The sequence below is a fragment of the Eucyclogobius newberryi genome, unplaced genomic scaffold, assembly GCF_026437365.1.
Source record: "Eucyclogobius newberryi isolate DKJ021-1_F unplaced genomic scaffold, fEucNew1.0.hap1 SCAF_18, whole genome shotgun sequence".
NCBI classification, from domain to species: domain Eukaryota; kingdom Metazoa; phylum Chordata; class Actinopteri; order Gobiiformes; family Gobiidae; genus Eucyclogobius; species Eucyclogobius newberryi.
In genome coordinates this window covers 22,515,584-22,526,765 of record NW_027315812.1, presented here as the reverse complement: position 1 = coordinate 22,526,765, position 11,182 = coordinate 22,515,584, and positions in this window count along the sequence as shown.

Here is an 11,182-nt window from a genome sequence, read left to right as displayed (position 1 = left end):
TTGTATGATAAATCAAATGACAACCATCCACAGTAAGACAGAAGGCACGGATGCAGTGGCATGTTCAGCTCATCCTGCTGCTCTGATTTTGAATGTTGGACTGAGATAATCCCAGGTCACATTCAGACCTACAGCCCTGAACTGCTCTGCAATTTAAAATTCAGGAGCTATATTGTACATGGATGGCTGCAATTTGAGCCTTTCCACCAAGACTGCTATTTTTAGATTGTAGGCTATTGCTTGATCAGGACAATATAGAGCTTAAAATGACATTACTAACCACACAGATTGGATGAAGGATGTGGGTTACAAACATTTGCATCGTTATAACTAAAGCTGTCCTTGTTCTCAGCTCATCATTTGTTTAAAAGGTGACATTTTGCATATTGCAAAATCTACTTTTTGAGGCGTTGATCATAATCATGTCATGATGTTGTTTCTTCTAATTGAAACATTAGTGCATAAATCATGCACATTTTTGAACACTGCATTTCCTACAATTGCTTACAAATGACCAGAGTTGGGGGTAATGCGTCAGCTGGTAACACGTTGAATTACTTTTTTAGAGTAACAAGGGACGTAAACGCATTAGTTTTGTGCACCCATATAATCTAATATTAGTTACTTTTTCAAATCAGTAACGTGTAAGTTTTGGTTAGGTCAGTGCAATCCCAGAGCCAGGATTGTTTTCCAGCTGCAGAATAGAGAGAGAGCCACAGCATCAAACACTCGGCATGTTGTGAGCATGCGCAGTGTGCACACCCACACACCCGAGTTATAACCACTATTTTGTTGCTCAGGAGTAAATGTAGGCTAACAGCAGTGAGTTTGGAATAAATAAACTACAGGGCTAAAACAAGTGCGTTCTGTTGTTGTGCGTCGCTGCCAATCCCCTAATGTTGCTTTAGTGCTGTTTTTCATTGCTTGAGGACACGCCTACACATGCTTATTGTATCCGTCAACATAAAAGATAAATATAATTCAGTCAAACGCATTTACTTTGCTTGTTTATTTGATATTTTAACCATTATGTTACTGTGTTCGGCAAACAAAGGGATTGCTGGCAAGTAGTTATACAGTATTATAAAGCTGGAAAATGTTTTAATTCTTGGGGATTTTAACATTTGGGTCGATGACTCATCATGCCCTGCAAAGGATCTTTTAACCTTGACTGAAACATTTAACTTTGAGCAGCATGTTTCAGGTCCCACCCACCAAAAGGGACACACTTTAGACCTGGTGTTTTCACTTGGCCTGAGTGTTGTAACCTCTGTGTGGAGGATGTCCATATGAGCGATCATAGATGTGTTTTATTTGAATTGAACTTTTCTCCTGAGCCGGTGCCCTCACACATCAGGTCTCAGAGGCGCATTATCACTGCAAATACAGCCGTCCAATTTTCTGCTGTATTTGATCCTCATTTGTTTATGAATTGTCTTGATGTGGACAGTTTAATTAATTCCTTTAACAGCCAATGTTTATCCATTTTAGATCAGGTGGCACCTGTAAAATCCACTGTGTCATCACAGAAAAAAGCTTGTCCTTGGATAAATGAAGATATCCTAAACCTAAAGAGACTATGTCGGAAAACTGAGCGTCTGTGGAAAACCTCCAGTCTTGAGGTCCATAGGTTACACCTCAGAGATCTTGTATCATCTTACAATGAAATGATGGAAAGTTCCAGATCTGATTACTTCCGCCAGCTAATAACATCCAACAAGAAAAACCCCAAAGTGTTGTTTGACACTATAAATTCTATTGTTTGTCCTTCAGCCACAGTTACTCCTGTTTCCTGCAAAGCTGACAGCAATGAATTCCTCAGGTTCTTTATCAATAAGATCAAGATGATCAAAGACCAAATCCCACTCCCATTGTCTGATAAACCTGTTTCTGTGGAGCCTGTTTCCCAAAACTGGTCTTCTTTTAAGCCTGTCACTCCAGAAGACATCTCAGCTCTGGTGACCAAGATGAAACCCTCCTCTTGTACATCAGATGCCCTTCCCTGCAGGCTCTTCCTCAAAGTGTTTGATGTTATTGGCCCCTGGGGGACCAAAATGGTAAATCTCTCTCTTTCTACTGGTGTGTTTCCTGGTCCATTTAAACATGCCATAGTTGAGCCTTTACTGAAAAAAACAAACTTGGACCCGACAGACCCCAAAAGTTTCAGACCGTTCATGTCCGAGATCCTAGAGAAGGTGGTCTCTGAACAATTGTCAGATTTCCTTGATCAGTCAAACATTCACGACTCTTTTCAATCTGGTTTCCGCAAACATCATTCTACGGAAACCGCATTGCTAAAAGTGTCCAGTGACATTATGATGTCTGCTGATTCTGGAAAATGCACTGTTCTAGTTCTGTTGGATCTGTCTGCAGCCTTTGACACTGTCGACCATCATATCCTGTTGAACAGACTGAGGGACCTGATTGGACTGTCGGGGTCAGTTCTTCATTGGTTTTCCTCATATTTATCCGGTCGGAGCTTTAGTGTTGCTGCAAACCAAATAATGTCTGATTCAGCTGATCTGTTGTGTGGAGTTCCTCAGGGCTCCGTCTTGGGTCCCGTCTTATTTCTGCTTTATATAATTCCCCTGGGAATGATCATTAAAGAGTTTAGTGATGTGTCCTATCACCTGTTCGCTGACCATATTCAGCTCTATTGCTCTTTTAAACCTTCTGAGATCCAGAAGCTGAACTCCTTGGTCAGTTGTTTAGTGCAAATTAAACAATGGCTGACTCAAAACTCCTTGCAGCTAAATGCTGACAAAACAGAAACTCTGATTATTGCCCCTGATGATGCCATTCCAGGGATAAACCAGTACTTGGGTGTTTTAGGCCAGACTGCTAAACCAAGTCTTAGAAACTTGGGTGTTGTCTTTGACAAAGACATGTCTTTAGAGCACCACTCCAAGCTGTTGACGAGGAAATGTTTCTTTCAGTTGAGGAAAATCTCTAAGCTCAGGAAAATGGTGTCTCAAAATGACCTGGAAGTTATAATTCATGCATTTGTGTCTTCACGTTTAGACTATTGTAATAGCTTGTTTTCCTGTTTTAACAAGAAGGAACTCTCTCGTCTGCAGCTGGTCCAGAACTCTGCAGCGAGGATCTTGACCCGCACAAATAGAAGGGCCCACATTTCACCCGTTCTCAAAGCCCTTCACTGGCTGCCGGTCTCCTACCGGATACAGTTTAAAATTCTTGTTTTAACTTTTAGAGCTTTAAATGGTCAGGTCCCTCTGTACATCAGCGATCTGATAAAACCGTACGCTCCCTCTCGCTCACTAAGGTCCTTGGACCAGAAACTGTTGCTGGTTCCTCGCACCCGTTTTCGGACCAAAGGAGACCGATCCTTCCAGGCTGTTGCCCCCAGACTCTGGAACGATCTTCCGTTCTCCCTACGGTCACTGGACTCAGTTACTGCTTTTAAGGGTCAGCTTAAAACCTTTTTATTTAGTCAAGCCTTTTAATTGCATTTGTTTTAGGGACTGATTTTACTGTATATTGTTGTATATGTATTGTTCACTGTAAGTTTTTTGTGTTTTTATTGTTTTATTCTGTGTTTTGTGAAGCACTTTGTGACCTCTGTCTGTGAAAGGTGCTATATAAATAAAATGTACTTACTTACTTACTTACTTACTTACTAGTAATGTTAATTAAGAGTACTCCAACGCGTTGGAGTACTCTTAACAAAGAGTAGAGCAGTAACTTCATGTGTTAGTTTTCCAGGGCAGTAGCGAGTAATGAGTTACTTTTAAATGTACCTTTCCAAGAAGCAAATAAAAAGCAAATATAAAATGCATCACAAATACATTTACAGGCAATATTTTAAGTTATAAAACAAACAAAAAATGAATTCATCTAATGCATGTATGTAGTGTATATAGAACTGGATGTATGGTCGCTATACTTTGGCTCCAGCCAATTGGAGCCTGCAGTTTGAATGGCTAATGTCGAGCTGAGATCCATGTTTGAACATCCGAGTGCGTGTTTTATGGCAACCACAGAGCCAATCAGGAGCGAGGTGGTGCCCTGGAGTTGACCTTGGGAAAAGAAGGCACCTGTTTGGTCAGTTATTATTATCTTAATTTACAAGGACAAAATAAAACAAAAAATAAAAAACACGATCATGTAGACCATATTAAGCCCTAAATGTCAATCTGACAGCAAAACGTGTTTCTATTTGACAGGACCGTACAGGAATTGGAATGAGACTGGGAAATGACAAGCAGCAAATTGTCAAGAGCCAGACACGAACTCGCTGCTGTCTACCCCACACAGCAGGCATATGTGCTATCCACTCAACCAAGCAGCAGTTTCAATAGAAAGTGAATGGGAGTCAGACTCGCACCCAGGCTCACTGACAATGGTAATGCGGTGGCTAGTGACTTACTGTAGCTAGGTCCACTTATAGTCTAAGGTCCAATGGGGCCCAACAGTCTGCCCACTACAAAGCCTGGACGCAGTGGAATATAACAGATTTTAAACTAAATGCAGCACACTTTCAAACTTTTAAAGCTGGGGTACCAAATTTTAACAGTGACATCGGGAAGCAGATATTTAAACCTTTCTAAGTAATTCCTAGCTCTCACAAACCCTTTTTATTCACAGTATTCACATGCACCATTTTTTTTGTTTGTTACCAGCACAGCTTTAAAACAGCTTTTTTCAGAAAAGCTGATGGTTTTGGGAAATGTACTTCCAGAACCTCAAAGTGGGCTGTCATTTCATTTATTTTAGTGCTCCAGTCAATGCAGTGCTAAAAATAACTATATGCAAAACAAAAACAAAATGACATAATGTTATCAGCCACTGTAAGCTATGAATATGTCTCACTGTCACACTCAAAAAGGTCATGACCCCTGGGATGAGAAGGATCAGATCATGAGTATGACACATTCAGTGGCTCAGGAGATGATTGATTACTTAACACTGCAGCAGATTTAGACTCTGTACTCAACACCATGATGTCTGACCAAGGAGGAAGATATGGTTACTATGTAACTGCAATGGAAGCTTAATGGACCATAAAAGTCATACTGATAAGTGTCCAATGGGACTTTTGACTGTTTGAGTAATTTAATATTGTGAGAAATTACATGTTATACATGTTAGGCAATGTATTGTCTTATGAAGTTGACTCTCCCATGGGTGTATTTGGTTAAGGTGATTGATGAGGGAATAAAAGTGTCATTTGTCATGTTAAGGGGAACAATGTTAACAGCATCATAAAGTAATCACAGCTTCTCCACATCTCAATATTATAACTAATTTTGTAAGAGTACAACACAATGTATTACCTAAGGAGTAGGACTAAATACTTTCTATGTAATCCAGTAATCTGTCTCCGTCTGTCAGAATGCTTGGTACTTGGGAGCCCGCTATAACCAATCTGCATTAAAAAAACAACAACGCAACATTGAAAACATTGAAAGTGTTCTGCTTTCTTTGTGTGATTCCCCAATTTGAGCCAGTACTGAATTTGCCTTTCAAGCACACAAACGTTGGTTTCTTACTATGGCAGGTGCTACATTGACAAACTACATCTAATATGCATCTACTACATTTAATATGGGGCTGTGACACTCACCTTATTTTGTGTTTTGTGAAAGACAATCAAGATATTATCATATGGAAGGAAGAAAGTTCTGTAAAATAATTTAAATCTGATGTAAGGAATGGCCAGAAAACATATAGACTCTATACTTTGCCTAAATACATTTGGGCATTTTCTAGAAAGCCTAGGAAAAGTAGACAATATTAATAATTTCCTACTTTTCCTGGCTTTTTTAGACATTCTACATAATGTCTGATTTGTGTTTGTGATTACATCAAGGTGTCTTTATCTAAAAAAATAAGCACAAAAGTTTCTTGGCAAACTCTGTTCAACTTAAATGAACGGCAAACTAAGGCTTTTTCACAGTTTCTGTTTTAAATAATGAAAACATAGTCAGGCTAAATATAAAATGACTCAAATTGGGAAAAGACGCCCACTGGTCTCTTCCCTTATTTCCTCATCACAAACGTATAATAGTTAATGTTATTTTAGGGGGTGAAATGGTGCATAGAAATAGGAGATACTGAAATGTGCTTTGTTATTGTCTGCCAGGACCCGAGTCTCAGTTATTGTGACTACTAGAATGCAATATCACAAGTATGCTAGGATTGCAACATCTCATATAGTCTTGGTACTCCCTGACCTGTACAATATGAGTCTAAAACAACCCAAGAACATGATGAACCAAAACAGACCTAAAGCGTATACATGTTTTATTGTGCCTGTTATTATATTTGTTTTGCACGGGAGATAGTAAACACAATGATTCATAGGCACAACAATGTTAATGTGATGTGAAAAGGTCTTCTAAAATGAGCATCACAGCTACTAAAAAAAATGGTTTCTTCCTAGGCTCATTGAATCTTCTAAAAATAGCAAAATGCTTTCTGGAGCTCAAGGCCTGGCTCATAAATGCAGTCTGCTCACCTCTGAACAGACATCCAAACCCACAGCAGACACGTGCATTGGTTTATATGACACAATTATGAATTATGGAGGAACAGAGCACTGGTGTTTTATGTCTGGTTTGGTGGTGATGCAGCAGATGCAGAGTGTGAGGAGGCACGATGTGTTTCTATGGCTATAAGGGACACTTCAGAGGGTGGAGGGGTAATAATAAAACTGAGAAAAGAGAGGGTAATAAAGTACATTAATATGCACTTGGTACATTCATGGCTCAATCACTCCTCTTTCATGACTGACTTCTGAGATTTGGGTGCATTTTATTTGGGTACATTTTGTAACTTTTTTTTTATTGTGTTATCTATTTTGGCTAAACAAATGACGATGATCTCCTCTACTGTTATTGGTTATCAAATTGGTCAAAAATTGAGACTACGGGACATGCACTGTTTAAAACTGGGACAAACCTGTTGGTACATGGGACACGGAGACTGTCCCAGATACTGTAAATAGGGATGTTTGGTCATCCCATTCAAATATCACGCTAGGCCGATTTAGAGTAGGAATTACATCAAAAAGACTAAGGAACCCCAGATGAAGGGTCATGTTAGCTTCATCTGGATCAAATTTAGAAAAATCTTATATACACGGCACTTCACATCACTAATGAATTCCTTTTGACTATGTATAGGAAATCAATATATTGTGAAATACTTCAACTTCAATGTAAACCCGAGTTATGTAGTAACCCACTTGCCTGACCCGCCAGCCCCGCCCACATTCTGTTCGAATGCATATGGGTCTGGAACCCGAGTCAGAGCCAATGAAGTCGTCGGTCATCCATTTACCTATCCAATCCCAGTCGGAGGTTTTAACGCGTCACACTGTGATACGGAAGTAGCTCTTCACCCCCGTTCCAAAACATTCAAGATGGCGGACCCAGCTCGTGACCGAGTGTTTACTTCTTCTCTCGCTTCGGTTTCAGGAAATCAGGAAAGTCCGCTCTACTCGCCGTGATGAACGTGCGTTAGATGCGGTTATACGAAGGGCGTCATTGCGATTCAGGAGACATTTTCTGCGTTCGGGGACGGATAACGCGGAACACGCCTTGCTAACATGGGCTACGTAATATCCGGTTAAGCGTGTCGCGTTTTTTCCGTCACTTCTGGGTTTATTGTGATTGGTTCTGTCTCTGCTCTAAACTCCGCCCTAGAAATTGAAACGCAGCGGTCGAACCCCAGACCCACACACAGTTTTGATAAGTAGTTTGCCAAAACGTGTTGGGAATGGCTGGTCAGGCAAGTGACCCACCATTATCTTGATTTTAGTGTACTTTTCTGTCTGACTGTACAGAAATGATTAAACTGAGATTAACAAAGCACTGCAGATTGTTTTTTGATATTGCCGTCCAACTAGACGTCAGAACTATGTGTCTCCTGCCATGAACACAGTAAATAAATACCTTTGAAACATACTTCTGGTTGCAAGAAAGATGGTTTACATTATAATCAAGGACTGGTTTACATGATAATGGACATTTGTTAAATGCAATATAAAAGGACATTTGGACCTAATCTGGAACGTTTATGTTTGACAAAGTGCCTTCAGGTCTGTTTTTTGTGATTTTTTTGGTTCTATATGTATATATTATTATTTAAAAAGTGAAGTCTGGTTATGTAAAATCTATACATCTTTTGAGTCCTCAAGTCTCATGTCCGGTCCTGCGATTAAAACCATATGTGAAAACAACGTGCTGTGAGAAACGAAGATAAATTTTAATTTTTTGAAGCACACGCAAGTATTCTAGAGCCAAGTTCAACCTGAAGTCATCCAGATGAAAATATATGAATATACCGTATGTATATGGATTACATTTGGTAAGGATAACCCGTAAATGAACTACGGGTCTGATATCTCTAGGGACATTAGCAAAATGTAAGAAAATACTTCGTAGGGGGCGTCTGGTGGGAGCGCTAAATGTGACCATGTGTTAGGAACTTTGGCTTGAGCTGCACTTACTAAAACTGTAAGTAATAGATGTAGATTAGTATCGGGGGCAATTTTTTGCAGCTATTATCGGTCAGATATGGGATCAGCAGTTGTTGTGGGTGAATGAATGCAGCGTTTATGCGTTATGCAACCGCATGGAGAGGCGGGGCTTGGACAAGAGGGTGAGAGGCCAGACTGAACAGAGGACTAAAAACGCTGGTCACTGTGAGAAGGCGGTGAACGGTCATAGATTTAATCGCGACGCCAAAGATAGGTGTACACAGCAGACTGCAGGTCGTCTGTTTATGTGTGTGTGTGTGTGTGTGTGTGTGTGCCAAGTCAATGAGGGAAGTCACCTTGGTCTGTAGTGTTGTGCGATAAACAAAAGGCAAGGCACCATTCTGCTTCTGCAAGTGCAAGGGAAGGAACCAAAGAATACTTGAAGCTAGCATGCAAATTTGACAACAATAAATTCAAACATGTTTAAATATTCAGTAGGGCCGTAACGATTAATCGGCTTATCATGACAAGGCGACTACAAAAAGTGTTATTTTAGTAATCGTAATCGTTATCTGGACTATACGACTCTAAACACATGGATTTCCAAGAATATTTAAATATCTAAATTTGAATATTCTCTATCAAGAAGCAAACATCACCAAATTCCATATTCCAGCCGCTATATACAATAGAATGAATGGTTTGACTTGTCGACTGCTAAAATAATCGTTAGTTGCGTCCTTAGTTTTCAAATGAGAGAAAAGCAGACACTGGTTTGAACAGTTGATCAAATGCTTGAAAAAAGAACTTCAAAAATAATTCTAAGTAGAAGTGTTTACTGTATAAGTGTGTTATGTGATATATTCTTTCATTTAGCTGATTTTATTTCTAAAAACATTTTGATATATACTGAACTTTTGAAATAGTTGTTTTTCCTGTACCTTGTACCAAACACTGTAGGTGGAGCCACTGAGTTTTGCCAGTACAGTATTAAAATTAAAGTATGTATCTCTTCCTGCTGTAATGTTTGATGTGTACAATTAATTTCAATGATGCAAAGGTTTTATTTGGCCTGTATGCTTTATTAGACAGGACAGCTCAGTGTAAAATGGGGATGAGAGCGAGGGGAGGACATGCAGCAAACCGTCGGCGCTGGGTTTCGAACTCACGACACTTGTGTTACACTTTTTAAATACAGACAAACACCCGCCTCACCTCATGGCATCCAGAGTTCAATGGGCCACTCTCTCCACACAGTACAGCAAAGATGAGGACATGAAACTCACTTTATTCAGTGTTATTTTTGTGATTATGATGACATCTTGTGTTGCATTTCCTATCTCAATTATGAAGTATTATTCAATTATATAATTTTAAAGCTTGGACCTTCTAGTCTCACAGTATGTAGATGCAAAAACATATGGTAATGTGCTTTTTTGTATATGTGTATAATTAAAATAGATATTGAAGAATGTGTGTACTTTTTGTTTTTTTGCAATTTATTTATGTATTTTTTGTAATTGGGGTATTGGGGTGGAAATCTAAAATCTAAAAAAGAGTAAACGATAACAATAGTCAGGTTTAATTATCAGACAAAAGTGTAGAAATATCAACTTCTACCTTTATGTGAAAGTTTCCAATTTTTGTCTTTTTTTTAAAACAAAAAACGACAAGCTATATTCAGATTGTTCCTATCTTTAAAACGTTAACCATCTAAATTTGAATATATTACTCACCTACAAGTTCAATATTATTCAATCATTTTCCTATGTAGTCAACCTTCAACCTTAATCATGTAGAAAACAATGTAGCCAGTATAATGTGGTTTGTTTTTTAGTATTGATGTGTTTAAATTAAAACTGTGCATTAGATTGTATCATGTGGTTGTCGTGTGGTCAGCCCAGTAAACATGGACAGTAATGGTTGGTAATAACAATAACCAGAATTCACACAAATACAATTTTTTACAGTACTAATGGTGGTTGACTGATTAACAAATGTCCTGTCTTGTTTTTTTGTTTGTGTTGAGTATAAAAATATAATGTACATCCTCTAGCTTCCCATCATGCCTTTGTCTCATTCTGGTCTAATGCATTGTTCTCATTGCTTACTTAATGCATCCTCTGCCTCTCCATTGTGTTTTGGAGAGGAAGGGGTGAAGCCTGTGGCGCCGCTGCTCAGAGGTAAATTGTTTTGTCTAATTGCAAAAACAAGCCATATCTACAGTAGTCAACAGGGGGCGACAGTGTGCAATGACATGCAAATACATACATTATATCATACGCTGGAAATCATTTTGATGGCATTCTTTGCTATTGATATCCAATTACTTCAGCTATTACTTCACCCTATTCACCTTATTACTATCAAAGAAAAAATAATCCATCCATTTTCTACCGCTTGGTCCCTTTCGGGGTCGCGGGCGGGGTACACCCTGGACAGTGGCCAACTTGTTACAGGGCCAACACAGAGACATAGACATTACAGACAGTTCACGCTCACATTCATTCACTAGGGCCAATTTAGAGTCACCAATTTTACCTAACATCTAACCTAACGTCTTTGGACGGTGGGAGGAAGCCGGAGAACCCGGAGAGAACCCACGGTAACACGGGGAGAACATGCAGACTCCACCCAGAGAGATCATGTGATGTTGGTCTGGTCCGGGTCCGGTGGCTTTGCCACCGTGCACCCCAGAAAAAGAAGCAAAGAAGAAGAAGAAAAAATAATAATAATTTT